Source organism: Capra hircus, chromosome 15 (assembly GCF_001704415.2).
Source record: "Capra hircus breed San Clemente chromosome 15, ASM170441v1, whole genome shotgun sequence".
NCBI classification, from domain to species: Eukaryota; Metazoa; Chordata; class Mammalia; order Artiodactyla; family Bovidae; genus Capra; species Capra hircus.
In genome coordinates, this window is record NC_030822.1 from 42,286,548 (window position 1) to 42,303,170 (window position 16,623).

Consider the following 16,623-nt stretch of genomic DNA (forward strand, 5'->3'; position numbering starts at 1 on the left):
AGAAGGCAATGGCACCCCACTCCAGTACTCTTGCCTGGAAAATCCCATGGACGGAGGAGCCTGGTGGGCTGCCATCTATGGGGTCACACAGAGTCGGACACGACTGAAGCGACTTAGCAGCAGTAGCAGCAGCAGTTCTTCCAGTGACTACTCTGGGTGACTCTCCCAAGAGTCGGTCTATAGTTTCAGAAACTCCACATTTTCTTTTTTTCATGATAAGTAAACTCAAAAGGATCAATTACTTTGGAGAATCATTTTTTAATGCATGACTAGATTCTGTGTACTTTAAGGGCAGTCTGTCCTTAAATCCTTACACCTGGGAAGCCAAATTAGTTATCCCAATGCTTCGTGATGAGAAAATACAGAAACATGGGAGACAATTCCACTCAGACCTGAGTAACTTCTGAACCTCTTTTAAGGCAAAAGGAGAAATTCTGGAGTCCTAAAAATAACTCTGGCTTAGCATCAAAGGGATCTGGAGTCAAACCTTGGTACTTGAAGAAGTTATCCAACCATTTTTATTCCATATCTATAAAATGGAAAGAATGATACCTACTTAAAAGGGGTTTTGCAGGTGTTACATGTAATCAACAACATATTCATATTTATTCCACACTAATTGCCAGGTAGTGTGCTAGGTACTAGGAATCAGATGGCAAGCAAAGTAGATATGATTCTTGTCCCACTAGCTTATTCCACTGGTTTATTTTAGTGTGGGAAGATAGGCATTAATCAGAGTCACAGAAGTATATATACAGACTGTGGCAAGGCCAGGAAGGGATGGTGTAGGTGAAGTGATTTTTAAAATATGCCTGCAGATTTTTTGACATTCCCCCACTAAACAATAGAATCTGATCTGGCCAACCCCCACCTCCCCACCCCCACTGGATGTGGGCCAATCATAGTGACTCACTTCTAATAAATAGAGCATGGTAGAAGTGATACTCTGTGGCTTCCAAGGTTACTCATAAAAGAATACAGCTTTTTTTGTCTGCGGGAGTTCTCTCTCCACCCCACCCCACCCCACCCAACAACCCTCCCTCTCTCTCCATCTCTTTCTCAGCGCTTACCTTTGAACTCAAAAGTCACCATCTTGTGAGGAAGTCCAAGAAACTTGGAGAAGTACATGTATAGAGAGAGTGAGTTCTCTTGCCAAGAGCCAACACCAACTTGGCACTTATATAAGCAAAGAGTCTTAAAGTGAAAACTCCAATCCCAGTCAGACCTTCAGATAACTGCATCCCCAGCTGACCTCTGACTATAATTTCACAACAGACTGTAAGACAGAACCACTGAGCAAGCCATTTCCAAATACTTGACCCATAGAAACTATGAAAGATATTATCATTGTTTTAAGACATTAACTTTTAGAATGATTCGTTACCTAGCATTAGATAACAATACAATAGGAAACCACGTGAGAAAGTCTGGAGGATTTTGAAAGACCCACTTTATGAAATAACATTTACGCTAACAACAGGGGGAGAAGAATGAATTAGACAAAGAGGAAGGAAAAATACTCCAAAGAGCTGTACTAACACAAAAAGAGACCCTTTGGACAAGTAATAAATGTGAGGAACTACAAATAAAAGTTTTCCAGTGTGCTAGGGACACACAGTTGGGAGGGAACAGTCAAGATGCCTGAAAAGGGAGGGAGATATTGGATCATGCGAGGTCTTAGAATGACTTTTCCTAAAGGTAGCAGAACACTACTGAAAGATATTTAGCAGGTAGGGATGTATTAAGCCCATCATCTAGACTTCTGGTGCTTTTCCCAGAGATGAGAAACATCTGACAAAGGCCATATTCATAGTGGAAAATCATAATTTTGGACAGGTTGTCTGACATACTTTTGAGATACCCGAATGTTGTTGTCACTCAGAGAATTTTATAGAATAAAACTGTATCGTTGTTGTTCAGTCGGTCAGTCATGTCCGACTCTTTGTGACCCCATGGATTGTAAAATGTCAGGCTTCCCTGTTCTTAACCATCTCCTGGAGCTTGCTCAAACTCATGTCCATTGAGTCAGTGATGTCATCCAACCATCTCATCCTCTGCCATCCCCTTTTCCTGCTGCCTTCAATCTTTCCCAGCATCAGGGTCTTTACTAATGATTCGGCTCTTCTCATCAGATGTCCAAATTGTTCGAGTTTCAGCTTCAGCATCAGTCCTTCCAATGAATATTCAGGATTGATTTCCTTTAGGATTGACTGGTTTGATCTCCCTGCAGTCCAAGAGATTCTCAGGAGTCATCTCCAATACCAGAGCTCAAAAGTATCAATTCTTTGGCGTTCAGCTTTCTTTATGGTCCAACTCTCACATCCATACATGACTACAAGAAAAACCTTAGCTTTGACTAGACAGAACTTTGTTGGCAAAGTAATGTCTCTGCTTTTTAATATGCTGTCTAGTTTTTCTTTCAAAGAGCAAGCGTCTTTTAATTTCATGGCTGCAGTCACCATCTGCAGTGATTTTGGAGCCCAAAATAAAACTTGTCACTGTTTCCATTGCTTCCCCATCTATTTGCCACAAAGTGATGAGACCAGATGCCATGATCCTCGTTTTTTGAATGTTGACTTTTAAGCCAGCTTTTTCACTCTCCTCTTTCACCTTCATCAAGAGACTCTTTAGTTACTCTTCACTTTCTGCCGTTAGGATGGTGTCATCTGCACATCTGAGGTTATTGATATTTCTCCTGGCAATCTTGATTCCAGCTTGTGCTTCATTCAACCCAGCATTTTTCATGACATACTCTGCATATAGGTTAAATAAGCAGAGTGACAATATACAGCCTTGACATATTCCTTTCCCAATTTGAACCAGTCCATTGTTCCATGTCTGGTTCTAACTGTTGCTTCTTGACCTGCATACAGGTTTTGCAGGAGGAAGGTAAGGTGGTCTGGTATTCCCATCTCTTTAAAAATTTTCCACAGTTTGTTGTGATCCACAAAGTCAAAGGCTTCAGGGTAGTCAGTGAATAAGAAGTTTTTCTGGACTTCTCTTGCTTTTTCTATGACCCAAGGGATGTTGGTAATTTGATCTCTTGTTCCTCTGCCTTTTCTAAATCCAGCTTGAACATATGGAAGTTCTTGATTCATGTACTGCTAAAGCCTGGCTTGGAGAATTTTGAGCATTACTTGGCTAGTATGTGAAATGAGTGCAATTGTGCAGTAGTTTGAACATTCTCTGGCATTGTCCTTCTTTGGAACTGGAATGAAAACCAACCTTTTCCAGTCCTGTGGCCACTGCTGAGTCTTCCATATTTGCTGGCATAATGAGTACAGCACTTTGACAGCATCATCTTTTAGGATTTGAAATAGCTCAGCTGGAATTCTATTACCTCCACTACTGCTGTTCATAGTGCTGCTTCTTAAGGCCCACTTGACTTAGACTCCAAGATATCTGGCTCTAGGTAAATGGTCACACCATGATGGTAGCTCCGGAAGGAATGAAGAGGCTGAGCCAAAGCAGAAAAAACACCCAGTTGTGGATATGTCTGGTGGTGAAAGTAAAGTCCAATGCTGTAAAGAACAATGCTGCACAAGAACCTGGAATCAAAATAAATTGGAAATGGTCAAACAGGAGACGAAAAGAGTGAACATCAAGATTTTAGGAATGAGTGAACTAAAATGGACTGGTATGGGTGAATTTAATTCAGATGACCATTATATCTACTGCTATGTATAAAGGGCTTCCCGGGTGGTTCAGCTGGTAAAGAATCCACCTGCAATGCAGGAGACCTGGGTTCAATCCCTGGATTGGGAAGATCCCCTGGAGGAGGGCATGGCAACCCTCTCCAGTACTCTTGCCTGAAGAATCCCCATGGACAGAGGAGCCTGGTATACTACAATCCATGGGGTCACAAAGAGTTGGACATGACTGAGTGACTAAGCACACACATATATACAACATAAGACCCTGTTTGGGAAATTGAGAGTTACGTAGAGCAGGTCCCCTCATTCCTGCGCAGGAAACGAGGTTGTTACATAGCCCCACCCACTATAAAGAGTGCCTCCCAGCTTCATTTGACCACAAGGGCTGGTCAAAATTCCTGTGAGTTCTGTAGCCCAGGAGCACTTGAATTGAGAGGCTGGTTGACAGAGTTGAAGTTTGCAGAACACAGCCAGTGACCCTATTCAGTCAGGGAACTTGGGGTATAGGTTAGCTTGAGTTAAGACAACAAACATAGAACTTCACTAGCTTTAGGGCTGCTTCTGCCATTACCCTTGGGCAGGAAATCTAATTTGTAGCCCTTCTCATTGCAGAATACAGCCTTCAACCTGTCTGACCAGGGAATCTAACCACAGTACATGGGAAACATGTATCCTTCAATAGTACTACACACAGTGGCACTTGAGCAGAGAACAGAGCCTATGGCTTCCCTCATTTGCAGCATAAAATGGTAGCCCTATCCAACCAGGGAATCTAGTGCACATTCTGGCTTGATGCGGGTCCCCAAACAGCAAACTGTACAGGCTAGGGTCCTGGTTCTGCTGCCCTCCTAGGGCGCAGAAGCTAACTCATAGTCCCCTTGCTATTGAATATAGTACCCAGACCTGACCACCTAGTAAACCTGAGCAGAGAATCCAGGCAACTGCAGACCCCATTCTAGAGCTTCACTTGAGTAGGAAACTATGCCAGCAGTTCTATCCAGCTGTTCTCAGCCAGTGGCATATGCCTTCCATCCATGTCCTCAGAGCTTGATCAGTTGCCTTGCCCCCAAATAGACCATAATAGCTGGCCTCACCTGCCCCAGTATATTACTTGCAGACATTCCCAGAAACCTAACTAAGTTGACTGATGAACTGCTTCTGTCAAGTCACATATGTAAAGTCTGGAAGAGGAACCCCATTATGCAAATACACAGATACCAACATAAAGAATCAAGGATCACGAAAATCAGGTAAATATGACACCACCAATGGAAAATTTATTAAGCTCTAAAAACTGACCCTAAAGAAATACTTATCTATTAACTGTCACACAAAGAATTCAGTATAATTCTTTAAAGGAAGTTTAGTGAATTATAAGAAAACACAAAAAGACAACTAAATGAAATCAGGAAACTAATGCATGAACAAAAGAAGAAGTTCCCCCCCAAAAACTGCAACCATCAAATAACAAAAACAAAAATTAAACCACCAAACAGAAATCCTAGCATTGAAAAATACAAAAACTAAACTGAAGAATTCAAAAGAGTTTCAAAATAGATTCAACCACATAGAAGAAAGAATCAGTGACTTGGAAGATGGGGCATTAGAAATCGTTCAGTAAAAGGGGCAAAAAGACAAAAAGACTGAAAAAAGAGTGAAGAAATTCTTTGGGAATTATGGGGTGCAAAGAGAAGAAACAATATTTACATTGTGAGAATTCCAGAATAAAAAGGGACAGATAAAGATATAATGGCTGAAAACTCCCTGAATCTAGGGAGAGAAATGGACATCCAGATCCATGCGGCCCAAAGGACTCCAAGTAGGTTGAATTCAAATAAGGCTATAATGAGACGTATTATAATTAAACTGTCAAAAGAAAGGATTTTAAGAGCAGAAAGAGAAGAAGGAAAAGTGATATGAAAGTAACCCCTATAAGACTGTTAGTAGAGTTCTCAAAAACTTTTCAGGCCAAGAGAAAATGGGATGACATATTTCATACACTGAAGAAAAATAACTGTCAAACAAGGATTTTATACTCAGTGAAGATTTCCTTCAGAAACAAAGGAGGGATGCAGACTTGCCCAAACAAACAAAAGTTGAAGATGTTCATTACCATCAGACCTGCCTCACAAGATATGTTACAGAGTTCTTTGAGTGGAAGTAAAAGAATACTAATTAATATCATAAAAACATAAAAACATAGTGTAAAACTCACTGGTAATGGTAAATATATAATCATAGTTGGATTCCACAATTTGGCCATAGTGGTGCATAATTCACTTACAATTCTAGTTAAAAAATTTTTTAAGTAAAAATAGCCATAACTGCAATAATCTGTTATTAGTCATACAATATTTAAAAAAATGTAAAGTGTAACACAATAACCTACAATGTGTAAAAGTTTACAAATTCTGCTGAAGCTAAGTTGCTATCAGTTTAAAATAGAGTGTCAGACATTTAAGATATTTTAGGGACTTCCCTGGTGGTCCAGTGGTTAAGAATCTGCCTTGCAATGCAGGGGACTTGGGTTCAGTCCCTGGTGGGGAAACTAAGATCCCACAGCCACAGGACAACTAAGACCACACACTGCCACAAATATCCCAAGTGTAATGAAGACCCAATGTAGCCAAATCAATCAATAAATTAAAAAAAATTTCATATAAATCTCATGGTAACCACAAGGGGAAATCCTGTGGTAATTACACAAGAGAACAGAATAAAGAAAGCAAAGCATGCTGATACATACAGACATCTACTGCCGCCCCCCCCACCCCTAAAAGCAGGATAAGAAACAAGGAATAACAGGTCTACAAAACAGCCAGAAAACAATGAACAAAATGGTAATAGTGAGCCTTTATCAATAATTACTTTAAATATAAACAGATTAAATTCTTCAACTAAAAGATATAGAATGGATAAGTGTATAAAAAGAAACAAGATTCAACAATATGCTGCCTGTAAGAGACTCATTTTTGCCTTAAAGATATGCATAGACCAAGAGGTATTATCCTGATATCAAAACCAGAAAAGGACATTGTAAAAAAAAGAAAACTACAGGCCAATACCCCTGGTGAACATTGATACAAAAATTTTCAATAAAATACCAGCAAACTGAATTCGGCAGCACATTAAAAGGATCGTACACCACAATCAAATGGGATTCAACCCTGGGATGCAAGAATGGTTCAACATAGGCAAATCAATCAATGTGATCCATCACATTAATAGAATAAAATAATTATATGATCATCTGAACAGGTTCAGAAGAAGCATTTGACAAATTTAAACAACCATCTATGATAAACACTCTTAACAAGGTAGGCACAGAAAGAACATATCTCAAAGTAATAAAGGGTATATATGACAAGCCCATAGCTAATATCATTTTCAAAGGTTAAAGACTGAAAATTTTTCCTCTAAGAACAAGAAAAAGACAAGGCTTCCCACTCTCACCACTACTATTCAAAAAATGAATAGAAGTCTTAGCTAGAGCAATTAGGCAAGAAAAAGAATCTGCAATAGAATTGGAAAAGAAGAAAGAAAATTGTCTCTATTTGTAAATAACATGATTTTATCTACAGAATATCCTAAAGATTCAACCAAAAAGCTATGAGATATAATCAATAAACTTAGTAAAGTTGTAGAATACAAAATTAATATACAGTAATAAGTAAGTTTATATATAATGACAAAAATTTTTCTGAAGAAGAAATTGATCCTATTTATAATAGCATTAAAAATAATTAAATATTTATGAATAAACTTAACCAAGGAAGTAAAAGATCTTTACTCTGAAAAGTACAAAGAAAGCAAAGAAGACACTAGTAAATGGAATGGTATATTGTGTTGTGGTAGTGGTGGTTTGGAAAAATAAATTTTGTTTACATGTTAATAATACTACCATAAGCCACCTATAATGCAATTCCTACCAATATGCTAATGTCAGTTTTGTTTTAACAGAAGTAGAATGATCACTCCTAAAATTCATACGAAACCACAGTTCAGTTCAGTTCAGTCACTCAGTCGTGTCCGACTCTTTGTGACACCATGGACTGTGGCATGCCAGGCCTGCCTGTCCATCACCAACTCCTGGAATTTACTCAGACTCTTGTCCACTGAGTCAGTGATAACATCCAACCATCTCATCCTCTGTTGTCCCCTTCTCCTTTCGCCTTCAATCTTTCCCAGCATCAGGGTCTTTTCCAATGAGTCAACTCTTTGCATGAGGTGGCCAAAGTACTGGAGTTTCAGCTTTAGTATCATTCCTTCCAAAGAACACTGAGGACTGATCTCCTTGCAGTCCGAGGGACTCTCAAGAGTCTTCTCCAACACCACAGTTCAAAAGCATCAATTCTTCAGTGCTCAGCATTCTTTACAGTCCAACTCTCACATCCATACATGACTACTGGAAAAACCATAACCTTGACTAGATGGACCTTTGTTGGCAAAGCAATGTCTCTGCTTTTTAACATGCTATGTAGGTTGGTCATAACTTTTCTTTCAAGAAGTAGGCGTCTTTTAATTTCATGGCTGCAATCACCATCTGCAGTGATTTTGGAGCCCCCCAAAATAAAATCTGACACTATTTCCACTGTTATGTGAAAGTAGTCATGTATGGATGTGAGAGTTGGACGATAAAGAAAGCTGAGTACCAAAGAATTGATGCTTTTGAACTGTGGTGTTGGAGAAGACTTGAGAGTCCCTCGGACTGCAAGAAGATCCAACCAGTCTATCCTAAAGGAGATCAGTCCTGGGTGTTCATTGGAAGGACTGATATTGAAGCTGAAACTCCAATAGTTTGGCCACCTGATGCAAAAAGTTAACTTTTTGGAAAAGACCCTAATGCTGGGAAGGATTGGGGGCAGGAGGAGAAGGGGACGACAGAGGATGAGATGGCTGGATGGCATTACTGACTCAATGGACATGGGTTTGGGTAGACTCTGGGAGTTGGTGATGGACAGGGAGGCCTGGCATGCTGCGATTCATGGGTAGCAAAGAGCTGGACATGACTGAGTGACTGAACTGAACTGATGGGACTGGATGCCATGATCTTAGTTTTCTGAATGTTGAGCTTTAAGTCAACTTTTCCACTCTCCTCTTTCACTTTCATCAAGAGGCTCTTTAGTTCTTCTTCACTTTCTGCCATAAGGGTGGTGTCATCTGCATATCTGAGGTTATTGATATTTCTCCCGGCAATCTTGATTCCAGCTTGTGCTTCTTCCAGCCCAGCATTTCTCATGATGTACTCTACATATAAGTTAAATAAACACGGTGACAATATACAGCCTTGACGTACTCCTTTCCCTATTTGAAACCAGTCTGTTGTTCCATGTCCAGTTCTAACAGTTGCTTGCTGTTAGATTACCTGCACACAGATTTCTCAAGAGGCAGGTCAGGTGGTCTGGTATTCCCATCTCTTTCAGAATTTTCCACAGTTTACTGTGATCCACACAGTCAAAGGCTTTGGCATAGTCAATGAAGCAGAAACCACAAGAGACTCCAAATAGACAAAGAAATCCTGAGAAACAATTAAGCACGAGGCAACACCTTTCCTGACTCCAAAGTATATACTACAGTTAAAGGCTTCAAAACCATACGGGACTGTCATAAAAACAGACATATAGACCAATGGAACAGACCTAAGAGCCCAGAAACAAAGTCAAGAATAATATTTGCTAAGCGTGCCAAGAATACTCAATGGAGAAAAGACAGTCTTTTCAATAATGGTTTTGGGATACTCAGATATTCACATGCAAAGGAATAAAACTGAACCCATAACTTATGCCACCCAGGAAAATTAATTCAAAATAGATTAAAATCTTAAGTGTAAGCTCTGAAGCCATGAAACTCCTAGAATAAAACATAGGAAGAGAGGTCCTCCACACCAGTCCTGGTATTGACTTTTTAGATGCGACACCTGAAGCACAAGGAACCAAATTAAAAACAAACAAGTGGGATTACATCAAATAAAATTTTCTACACAACAAAAGAAGCCATCGACAAAGAAGACAACACAGGGATTGGGAAAAAAGATTTGCAAATCATTTGTCTGATAAGGGGTTAATATTTAAAATTATGAGAATTCACACAACTCAATAGCAAAAAAACAAAACCAAAAACAACAACCCAACAAATAACCCAATTACAAAATTGGCAAAGGATCTGAATGGACGTTTTTCCAAGGAAGATATATGAAAAGCCAACAGGTAAATCCTCAATGTCACTAGTCATTAGTTCAGTTCAGTGCAGTCGCTCAGTCGTGTCCGACTCTTTGCGACCCCATGAATCACAGCACGCCAGGCCTGCCCATCACCAACTCCCAGAGTTCACTCACACTCACGGCCATCGAGTCGTGATGCCATCCAGCCATCTCATCCTGGGTCATCTCCTTCTCCTCCTGCCCCCAATCCCTCCCAGCATCAGAGTCTTTTCCAATGAGTCAACTCTTCACATGAGGTGGCCAAAGTACTGGAGTTTCAGCTTTAGCATCATTTAAATGCAAATTAAAACCACAATGAGATATCATTTATGTCTGTTAGAATGGGCACTATGAAAAGACAAGAGAAAATAAATACTGAGAATGATGTGGAGAGTAAGGAACCTTTGTTCACTGTTGGTGGATTGTAAATTAGTACAAACAGTACAGACAACGGTACAAAAGACCCTCAAAAAATATAGAACTACAATATGATCCAGTAATTTCACTTCCGGGAGTATATCCCAGGGAAACGAAGACATTAACTCAAAAAGATGTGTGCACTCCCATGTTACTAACTGCATTATTTATAATAGCCAAGATACGGAAACCACCTGAGTTCATCAGTGGATGAACGGATAAAGAAGTTGTGATACACACACACAGGAATATTATTCAGCCATAAAAATGTGGAAATTCTATCATTTGTGACAGCGTGGATGAATCTTGAAGGAGTTATGCTAAATGAATGAAGTCAGATAAAGAGAAATACTATGTGATTTCACTTATATGTAGAACCTTAAACAACACAAACAAACTCAATAGCAAAAAGCCATAGATAAAGATCAGACTTGTGGTTACCAGAGGTGGAGGAAACTGAAGGAAGATAGTCAAATGGTACAGACTTTCAGTTATAAGAGAAATAAGTAGTAGGCATGCAATATATAGCATGATGACCATAACTAACACTACTATATGATTTAAAGAAAAGTTGTTAAGAGAAAATTCTGAGTTCTCATCAAAAGGAGAAAAACATTTCCTTTCTTTTTATTGTACCTATATGAGAAGATGGATGTTAGTTGAACCTATTGTGGTAATCATTTCACAATATATATAAATATTATGCTGTATTCCTTATACAGTGACGTATGCCAATTATTTCTCAATGAAACATGAAACAAATTGTGAAATATACCAGGTATGTAGAAAAGAATGCTTAAAACAAATATATAACCTAATTGTTATTATAAACATCCATGTAACCTATAAAACCTTTCCCATGTGTCCCCTCTTTGCCAGAACATCCTATCATTCATGATAATCACTAATGATGGTTATCATGATTACCAATAAATCATGAAACCAGATTTACTGGTAATTACTTCATGTTCTTCTATCTAGTTCTCCTCCCCTTCTTTCTAGTTTTGCATGTAATTATATATCCCTAAACAATGCTGTTAAATTTTGCTTAGTTTTAAACTTTATATAAACACAACATGGATTTTTAAAATTTTATGCTTCTTTTACTCAATATGGTATTTTTAGCCTTTATCCCTGTTGTTGTATGTAACTGTACTTTACTCATTTTCAGCCCTGTACAGTATTCCACTGTATGATTATATCAAAATTCATTTATTCTTTCTATTATTAGTGGACATTTGGGTTGTTTCTTGCTTGGGGTTACTACAAAAATGCCCCAACAAACATTCTTGTACATGTGTCCTCGTGCACGCATACCTGAGTCTCTCTTGGCTGTATTACTAAGAGGAACTTCTGGCTCACAAAGTATGCATAGCTTCAATTCCACTAGCTAATACCAAACTTTTCCAACCTGGTTGTACCAATTTTTTCACTCCTATAAGAAAAAGGGATTATCTTCTTAGAAACAAGATAAACTGTATCATTATTATTAATTAGACATCTTTATCTTTCAAAGCAATATCTTTCTGAGCCAAGTGCTTCCTCATGGTAAATTCTAACCACTGGTTCTCCTTTTTAGTTTCAGGTAGACTCAGTTTCTATCTCAGCTTGACTTGTTACCATTAAGTGGGTCACTGTTTCTCTTAAATGTTACAAATTAGGTTCTTTCTTGTTAAAACATGAAGGTAACAAACTCTCTTTTATCATAGGTGTTACATATAATTGTTACATTTCAGAGTAGTTAACTCCTGCAGACCTCAATCTTTCCTGTTTGGTATATTACTGAGTTTGGGACCTTTAGTGGAAAGTTAACCACTCCAGTACTCTTGCCTGGCAAATCCCATGGACAGAGGAGCCTGGTGGGCTGCCGTCCATGGGGTTGCGAAGAGTCAGACACGATTGAGCGACTTCACTTTCACGTTTCACTTTCATCCATTGGAGAAGGAAATGGCAACCCGCTCCAGTGTTCTTGCCTGGAGAATCCCAGGGGCGGCGGAGCCCGGTGGGCTGCCGTCTATGGGGTCGCACATAGTCGGACACGACTGAAGTGACTTAGCAGCAGCAGCAGCAGCAAGAACACGATATCTGGAACTGAACTGTCTGTGTTTGAATCCTCACTCTGTACTTTCTAGCAGTATGATCTTGACCAAACTGTTTTACCACTTTGATTCTCAGTTTGCTCATAGAGTGACTGTGGGGATTAAATGAAGTAATATATGAGAAGTACTTAGATCAGTATCTAGAATTCTACAGCACACCTTATATATCCATTTCAGTTTTGTGGGCAGTAGAGTAGTTATGAACATAGGCAAGAAATTCAGGACCTGGTTCTACTCTTTTCTGACTATGGGACCATAGGCAAGTCATATTATCTCCCTAGAGCTCACTTCCTCCCCTGTATAAAGCTAAAGACTGCTACCTTGTACAGGTGCCATGAGGATGAAGGGAAATGGTAAATGCAAAATCCCATGGGCTAACTAGTAGTACAGTTCCTGTCATTTCAGCAGGTGGCAGCTACTTTTCCTGTCCTCAGATGCTGGGGGTGAACAGTTCTTGGGCCTTTGATTGTTAGCTCCTCTTCACTGACCCATGGGTGGATGAGGAGAGTAAGACTGTGTGGAGGTTATGGTGGAGAGACTACGAAAGTTACTCCCATTTATGTGGAGTCCCGGGCAGTGTACAGTTAGCTGAATGAGACCCAGTCCACTTTCTAATGGCTCAGAAACGGGGCACCCCAATATGTAGGTAAGTAACAGAATACAGCTTCCTTGGTAGCTCAGCTGGTAAAGAATCTGCAATGCAGGAGACCCTGGTTCGATCCCTGGGTTGGGAAGATCTCCTGGAGAAGGGAAAGGCTACCCACTCCAATATTGTGGCCTGGAGAATTCCATGGACTATTCCATGCGGTCTCAAAGAGTCAGACATGAATGAGTGACTTTCACTTTCACTAGAAAACAAGTAGTGTGTTTGAGCAAGGAGTTTTGAGGGTGCTAGGGAGGACATATTTATGTGAGTAGTCTACCTGGAAGAAAAGGTTTTTGAGGAGAATCTTAAAAATATGCATGTAGATGGGAGAAGTTGGAGAAAATACTGGTCATGAAGACCATTGAATCACAGGCAAAGGATTTTTTTCCTGAATTCAGTGAGGACTGTGAGACGGCCGCTAATGTCGGAAAGGCACCCAGGTGTACTGGGCTAACAAATAGTGATTTTGAAACCCTATTATCTGGAACTGCTGTTAGACTCTCTATTTAAAAAGATGGTATTTGGAGACAGATATGCCCTGTACAGCTGTAATGCCAAATTAATTTTATGTTTTCCTAACAAATGTCCAAAAACCAGTGTGTTATGGTGGCTAGTCATTACTGAGAGCCTCATTTTATCACTGCGCTATTGCATGGAGAGAGTTAAAATGAATCAGTACTTGACTGTGGTGGATACGTAGCCACCACAGAAAATTGTATTGAACTAAATACAGGCACACAAAAATGAGTACAAGTAAAATGGGAAACGTGTATAAGATGCGGTGGACTGTATCAATCTCAATATCCCGACTGTGGCACACACAAATGAATACAAGAAGGGAAATGTATATAAGATGCGGTGGATTGTATCAACGTCAATATCCCCATTGTGATATTACAGTTAAGACATTACTATTGGTGAGAGAAATGGGCAAAGTGAACAAAGGTTTTCTCTATACTGTTATTTTTTACAACTGCATTCAATTCTCTGAACAAAAATTTCAAGTAAAAACGCGCTAGTAGAAGCTATGCTTTGTAGAAAATGTGCTGTCTCCAGTCACATTCCGCTTCTCTCAGTTCCCCATATTTAGGGGGCCTCCTGGAGGGCACAAAATAGGCGGCATTATGTATGCTGGTGGCCCCAACTAAAAAGGACAGCAAAGTGCCCCAAGGAAAGAAATCAACAGGACAAGATGGCTTTGCTACTTTGATCTAAGCGAAACTGTCGGTTACCAATTACCCCCAAACTTTAGGGACAGTTCTGCCACAGTAGGTCAGCTTTATCCAGGTGTTTTCTGATTTACCCACGGCGTCTGCTATGTCACTTTAGCGTCAGTACTTCGAAAGGTAGGGTTAAAGTTATTCTATGTGTAAATGAAGTTTACCCCGCCCCCCCGCAAAAAAAAAAAACCCCAAAAAACAAAAAACACAAAAAGAGTGACGTGAAACTGCCGCAGGTAGCCTTTAAAAATTTAGGGAGTTTTTACCTGACCCATTGCTTTCGAAAAGTACAACTCGCAGGGATGAGTGAACTCGATTTCTTGAGCGACTCGGAGGAGACTGTGTTAGCAGGGCAGGATTATTACAAACTCCGCAGTTCTCTTTTCTTTGCTATGCTAAAGGTTTCCCTTCCCAACAGTAGGTCTGACTTCGATTTGAATGAGAGCCCTGAACTTTTGTAAAGTGGAAAAGAGGGGAAGTCATGGCAGGCTGGGAATCCGGCCCCGAGAAGGCGTCCACCGCGCTTGAGAACAACGACGTGAATTTTCAGAACAGAAACTTCTCTTGCCCGCACTTGCAGACTTCCGCGAGTCCAGGAGCGCTCCAGGCGGTCGCGCGAGCTTCCGCGCCCGGGAATAGGGAAACTGAGGCAGGGCCGGCGCGGCGCGCGCCCGGAGGAGGGAACCCAGGATTCCAGAGCTCTCCGCGCGGCGCAGCCACCTCAGAGGCGCCCTCCCCGCCCTGGTCCGCCCCGCCCAGCTCGGGACAAAGCCCGGAGCCCGCGCCGGGAAGGGGCAGGGCGGCTCCCGCGCGCGCCCCGCTCCCCCGTGGGCGCGAGACTCCGCCCCGCCTCCCCTCGGGAGGGAGCCCGCCCGCGCCCCAACGGCTAGGCTGCCCAGCCGGGCCCGCCCCGAATCCCCATGACGTCACCGGCGGCGGCAGGCCCCGCCCCCGGCCCCGGGCGGCAGGCCGCATGACGTCACCGAGGCCCCACCCCTCCGGAGCGAGTTCGGTCCTGGCGTTCATTTCATTCCTGTCCTCATTCCGAACATTCTTAGCATCGCTCGCGCCGTGCCGCGCCGCCCGAGCCGAGCCGAGCCTCTGCAGCCGCCGCCGCGGCCCCGCCGCCCGCCGCGGGCGCCCATCAAGCACTTTGCAGACTCGCTTCCACCCTGCGGGCCAGTCCGCGCGGCGGGGCCCGGGCTCGGGGCGGCCGCGTCCGGGGACAGGCCATGCAGTGAATCCCCCCCACCCCGTCCACCTTTGCCCGGAGCCGCGGGCAGCAGCCCAGTTCGTCCAGCCGGCCCCGGGGCAGGAGCGGTGCTAGGCAGGGGTGGGGTGGCCCAGCCCCGGGATCGGGAATCAGGGAGGGAGCTGGGCTCCGAGCTGAAGGCGGGGGAAGCGGCGCCGAAGTTTGCCTCGGACTCGCCAGGCGCTGCGGCGGCTCCCTTCGCCGAGGTAAGTTGGCGCGCGGGGCTGATGCTGGGTGCGGTGGGCGCGCGGGGCGCCGGGGGCGGGGGCCGGCCCCGTCCGGCCCCGGCCGCTCTTTCTCTTCGGAGTCTGCTTTGTGTGCGGCGGGCGGGCAGAGGAGCGGGCACGCGGAGGGCCGGGGCCGGGCCCCCGCGCCCGCCTCCCCGCGCTCCTTCAAGGTGAGCGGCCGGGCGCTGCCGCGGGAGTTGCCGGGACGCCAAGTTGGGCCGCGCGCAGCGGAGCCCGCGCGGCAACAGGCGGCCTTGCAGGCGCCGGGCCGGCCGCGCCGCGCCCCCCGCGCCCCCCTCTTGCGCCCGTCCGCCTGTCGGCGCGCACACGCACACACCCTCGGGCAGTTTCCACGTTTTTCTGGGAGAAGTCAGAAGTTCGGAGCGAGCGCGGGCGGGGAGAGCCGCCGGCGCCGCCTGGGAGCCCGAAGCCGGCCCAATCCCCCCCGCCGCGCCTCCCCTGCCGCCCCAGGCGCCGGGGTCCCCCGAGGCCGGCCCGGGGGCTGCGCCGACTTGTGCTGCTGGCGGAGGTTTCGCTCCTTCTTCTCAAAGATGAAAGGAGGCACGGTCGCCTTTGCCGCTTCTCCAGGACTGTTGCTGCCGCCGCCGCCGCTTCATTGCACATTCAAGTGGAAAATTTTCAGGAGTCAGCAGAAACATTGTGTCCAAAAAAGACTGAGTCGCAGTTACCACCAAATCCTGGAGGAGACTCTCCCTGGAAAACTTCCCTTCGGTAGGAAATACTGGGGGATTTGTTTGTTTATTGGAAGAGAAATGATCCCCAGAGGGGAGAAAATCAGTGCATTTCTTCTCTTTGTTCGTAGCAGCAACATTTGTTTTGTTCTAAAGTCCACAGGCCCGCTTTAAAGAAAGTTCAACTTCTGTGAGTTTCCTTTTTTTTTTTCTTTTAA

The 16,623-nt window shown here is 43.2% G+C and overlaps 1 protein-coding gene across 8 annotated transcripts in view; it reads left to right on the plus strand.

Annotated features, from left to right (window-relative positions):
- Positions 15,287-16,623, plus strand: part of TEAD1 (TEA domain transcription factor 1) — a 269,495-nt gene continuing 268,158 nt past the window's right edge. For 2 of the 8 annotated variants that reach the window (XM_013969596.2, XM_018059569.1), the window contains exon 1: positions 15,943-16,445. The gene's annotated coding sequence lies outside the window, so the exon portion shown is untranslated. Of the gene's footprint in view, positions 15,693-15,942; positions 16,446-16,623 lie in introns of those variants that run through there. The other 6 variants (XM_018059571.1, XM_018059573.1, XM_018059570.1 and 3 more) reach the window with 4 other exon arrangements.